Here is a 5,095-nt window from a genome sequence, read left to right on the forward strand (position 1 = left end):
TCCTCTGGGTGATTAGTAGCAGAACTGAGAAGGTTTTAGGTGCTGACAAAGAGTGGAAGGCTGGAATATTTCAGGAACTATGAAATTACCTTTCTACTTCACAGATGAGGATATTCCTCAGAGGCTGTGTGTGCTGGTTACCATGCCTTTATTCCCTGCTGAGAACCTGAGCATACAGGGATGGTCCTTACAGATTTCCTTAATGAGCCTGCACTTACTTATGAATTTGCCTTTCTGTGGGGGTGGTGCTTGTCACAGTGTCCCCCAGGGCTCATTACAGGGGATGCTTTCTCCATCTGCATCGATTGCTTGGGATGCTTCCTCATTAGTGCAGCTTGACCAGGTTTGTTTCTTGGGGGAGAGAAGGGGATTGAAAGAGTTTTATGAGTGATGAAAGAGGGCTTCAGGAACAGGCAAAAATAATCCTAAAATGTAATTAGACAGTATTTTTTTTTAAGCGCGGAAAATAAGCGCGTGTGCCTGTGAGAGCAGCAGGAGGGGGGGAGAGCGCAGTGAGAAGCAGAGCCGAGAAGCGCCTGGAGCGGCTGTGCGCTCGCTGCCTGCGTGGGCTTCGGTCTGCCCCGCACAGCCGCTCTGAAGTGCACTCTGGAGTAAAGTTTGCGTTTGATCGCCGATCGCCTCACGCTCCGCACGTAGCACTGTCGTTAAGCCATCATCTCGCTGGCCCCGAGCCAGGGCTCGGCGGCGGGGGGGGGTGCGGGCGCGGCGGGGGTGGACAGCCGCTACTGATCCACCGCGGCACTGCGCATGTTTGCAGCTGCTAATTGGGGACTTCATCTGAATATCCTTGACTCAACTAATTCACTGGCAATAGCCTTTTAAATTTCAGGTCCTGCCGTGATGGTATGCCTGCTCTCCGCAGCACGCTAATCGCTTCTGAAGTGGTGTCGCCGCTGTGTGCGTGCGAGGCACAACGATCCCGTCGTGGCACGGACCAAACTGTGGTTTTAGGTCAGAGGAGGATGTGAAAAAAAATAATCTTGACTGATTTTGCCTTTGCAGATGAGAGAAGCACTGGAGTACCGGAGAAAAGTGTTACTTGGCAAGCATGCAGAAATATGTAGATTAATTAAGCATACAAGAAAGGAGGTTAATTCTTTTAATTATTAGAAGAGACAGAGATGCTCACTGCAAGGACAGTTGAGATCCTATGGCAATTTTCAGATTTATTTCCTTAAATTTCGGTGTTCTGTTTTCTCCTTGCCACACCGAGAGGCTGAACGCAGAGAATTTGGGTGGTGGTCTGAAAGCAGTGTTAACTTACTGGGCTTTTTGGAAAAAAAAGCAAGCAGTGTAGACAGTGGCAGATGAATGCCTGGGACTCTTTTGCCCAGGAAACCATAAGTCAGATTTCTTTCCTTGGAAGCCTGAAGTTGTTCTCCCTTGGTCGGGTCCTTTCACAGTTTCCTGAACTGCCCATTCACTTTAGGATCCCATACGATCCTGGGGAGTATCCAGCAATGGGGACACCTGGACAAAACTCACCACTGCCTCCAAAACTTGGTTGGCATATGCTTGGTATTCTCTTGACAGTTGCAGATTGCCACTGCGAACACGAGGCATGGCTGTTCCATGCCTTCCCGTTTCACAGCAGCACTGCTCTGGCAGCCAGCTCGAACTTGAAGGGCATCCAGATTTATCTCTAAGTGTGTGTTCTGCTAAGAAAAGAAAAAAAAAATAGTCACAGGCTGAAGCAGTCCGTCACATTAATGGGACTCTTCAGGCCATGAAAAACTAAACTCTGTTGCAAATCAGTAGGAAAGCTTCTAAGCCCCATCACAGATTCATTTAACAGGGAGCTCATTTTTAAAGCAACATCAATCTGTGATCTGGCTTCCATACAGACACATTCCATAAGATTTGAAAGCTTATTAGGGGCTCCTTGAACTACCACTAGATAATATGCCAGTCATCAACAGCTGTGTGACATGGAGATAATCCATGGACAGGGCTTTCATGGATAGTTCTTTGTTTCTACCCCTAGTTCTTAGAAGAAATTTAATAAGTAGGAACAGTTTTCCATCTTAGGTTAATTAGATTATTGTTGGGTAATAATAGACTTTTGGTTGGTAAGCAAAAATAAACCAGTGTCTTGGCATCTTTTTCCTGCGGGTGAGTGAAATAGTCTTTTCCACAATGCCCAGTCTCAGGCTGTTACTAAAAAAATTCTCTGAAAATGGGCCTTTATGTACCTGGAAATAATGATCAAGCTACAATGGTGCATGCAAAAGACTAAATAAAATAAAAATGGAGGGATGAAGTTTCTGCTCTTGGGAAATCTGAGTATTATGATCAAGGCTGCATGTAAGCAGGGAAAATGCTATCCATGGAAACAGGATTTTTGTACAGTTACAAGTACTTGCCCAGCAGGAAGGTGTAATTAACCCCCCCCAACAAAACAACAAAAAACCCCCCCAACAAAACAACAACAAAAAACAAACAACCCTTGATGGGATGGGCATCATGAAGACAGCATTGTGCTCCCAAGATGAAAAATTTTGACAGTGTATTTTTCTTGTGTGACTGTATCTCTGGTTATAGAAATGTCTTCTCCTTTCCTCTAAAATGTTCGGGGTTGCTGATACAATACAAGAGCAAGGAGCAAAAAACCCTGTGATCATGTCAATCTGTCTTAACATGTTATGCTCCAGAGATGAGTCACCTACTGGTACAGGGCCCTAACAGCCTTTCATATCTTGTTTGCCATAGCTTGACTGGGCCTTCATTAGATGCTTGTGTCCTGCATCCAGAGTAACTCTGTTGTGCAGGACTGCTTTTGCAAGCTAAGAAGGGAGTGTTCAGCAACCTGTGCTTGTAGCCGAGTTTGATCTGTTTTGTGACAGAAAGTAGCTGTTGCCCCAGGGTGTTTGTTATTTCTGTTAGCTTTTTTACCTTTTAGTTGTCTTCCATATGTCTTCTGTTTAGGTCTCCATATAAAGATGAAAGTTGAAGTGAAAAGGTCCAGGTGTCTTGCCCTGCCAAATTCTAGCACTTTCCCTGGTGTTTCTTAATTTCTAAACATAGGCTCCTTCCTCACACAACTTTTCTCTCTTGGCTCCAGCTCTGAGCAAGAAGCTGATCAAAGAGGAGGTGGCAAGGTTTAGCTGTTTGATTGAATACTAATAACCAAGTTATGGGTGATGAAATGAGGTACCAGTTTCTCATGCAATATTGCCACTGAAGCCCATTTCACATGTTGCATGACTGAAGTGAGCAGGGTTTCATCCCACCTTGGAATTGGTGATTTCCTTTCCAGCAGGCACAAAGCTAATGTCTCTGATTTGTTGGTGTTTTAATATAATTTTCTTCCCTCTGTACCTTTCCATCTCTACAGAGTATTAAATTAGACCAATTTTCTTAGTTCACACTTCAGTATAGCGGTTGAGTGTTTTAACTTTCATAAATTCAAACAAACTAATATTTAAAATGTTCATAAATATTTTATACTTACCCATTATAAGCAACATGGCAGAAAACACTTGGGTGCAATTGAGTGCAACAATAAATTACTTAAGAAACACCCTGTTGTGCTTGTGTGTCAGACAAGCCTCAACTGAGAATCTCTTGTCTTTGATCATGAAATGGCAGACTACTCATGTTCTTTTAATGTAGAGCATGCTGGGTGCCTTTCCCTTTCTGGATGTACAGACTGTGCATCAACAAACTAGAATCAGTTTGAGTACAATATGCACTCAGAACTAAGACAATCAAGTGAATCCTGGTAGTCATTGTTTGGTAGAGTCTGTTCAAGTGATTTTTGTTTGCCCTCAAGTTCAGGACTGAAAACCACATATTGGGCTATAATTTGGGAAACTTGGAAGTGTGCAGCCAAATAAAAATACATATGAAAGCCACAGTGGCTATAGCACCATTAAATCTTATTAATACCTTGGTTTTATAGAAAACTGTCATAGTGATATGGTAGATCAGTATTGCTTTGTGCCTATATAGCACCTTTCAACCAACAGACTTTGCAAGTAATTTCTGAATTAACTATTTGGTGTACAAGCTGTATGTGGATGTGATCTACACTAGGGATCAAAAGTGGCAGTTGTTCAGCAATGTACAGTACAAATCTGGTACAGAAAATGGAAAAGCATATTGTGGAGTCTTTAGCTTAGTCTGCAAGAGTGGTTGATGTTGGGCAGATAGAGTTACACAGGTCAGGATTTTCTCTGCTGGTTGCAAAGGTCGTACTAGTTCTGAGAGGAAAATACAGGACTAGTGTGGGGTTACTATGCTACCTATACAGTCTGCACTAGGAGTGCACTGGGGCCCTGGCTTAGTGCTAGCAAGCACAGAGAGCTTCTCCTGACCTGATGTCATCATTGCTTCCTATTAAGCAGTGTTTGTTTCTACTTACAAGCATCTTCTAGCTGAGATGTTTTCTGAAATGTTTTGTTCCAAGTGTCAGGTTGCTCTAGCACTGCTTGTTTTGTGAAACGTAGCAGAATCATGTCTCACAGCATGATCCTGGCCATGAGCTAAGAGAATTTGTTTTTCCCCTTGCTAGGAGCACTGGGAGGCAGGGAAAAATTCTCTCTATGGAAGAGTTGTTTTTTATCTGCTTCCAAACTTTGCTGGTGTCTTGCAGTTTGACTTGCAGATTTTTCTGGCTGACAAGTGCAATACTTAGACTGAGTGATGGATAACATATTTTTTGCAAGCTTCTGTGCCATGTGGAATTTGCTGATGATTCTGGGTCCTTGCTAAAGCTGGTAATTACTGCTCATTTAACTTGCTGTTGATTTGCACCCTCTTGGGAAAGCTGAAAATGACAGTGGAGAAAGAGCAGTCTTGATGATTTGCTTTTAAATTTCCAAGTTTTGTGGGCTTTAATTTCTGACTGTTAACTAGACTATCAGAGCATTGGTCTTCAAACAGTGGCGTGTATGACTGCAAAGGCATGCATCTGTGTATCAGAGTTTTCAACTGTTCAGCTGTTGTGTAAGACAAACTTTTTATTTTAACTTAGGAAAGGGGAGTGCTGCTGAAAATTTGTGAGGGCTTACACTGAGAAGTTAGCTAACAACCTTTCTAATGGACTGTATTGCAAAGAAAAAAAGGTTAGGTA

Source organism: Acanthisitta chloris, unplaced genomic scaffold (assembly GCF_000695815.1).
Source record: "Acanthisitta chloris isolate BGI_N310 unplaced genomic scaffold, ASM69581v1 scaffold1783, whole genome shotgun sequence".
NCBI classification, from domain to species: Eukaryota; Metazoa; Chordata; class Aves; order Passeriformes; family Acanthisittidae; genus Acanthisitta; species Acanthisitta chloris.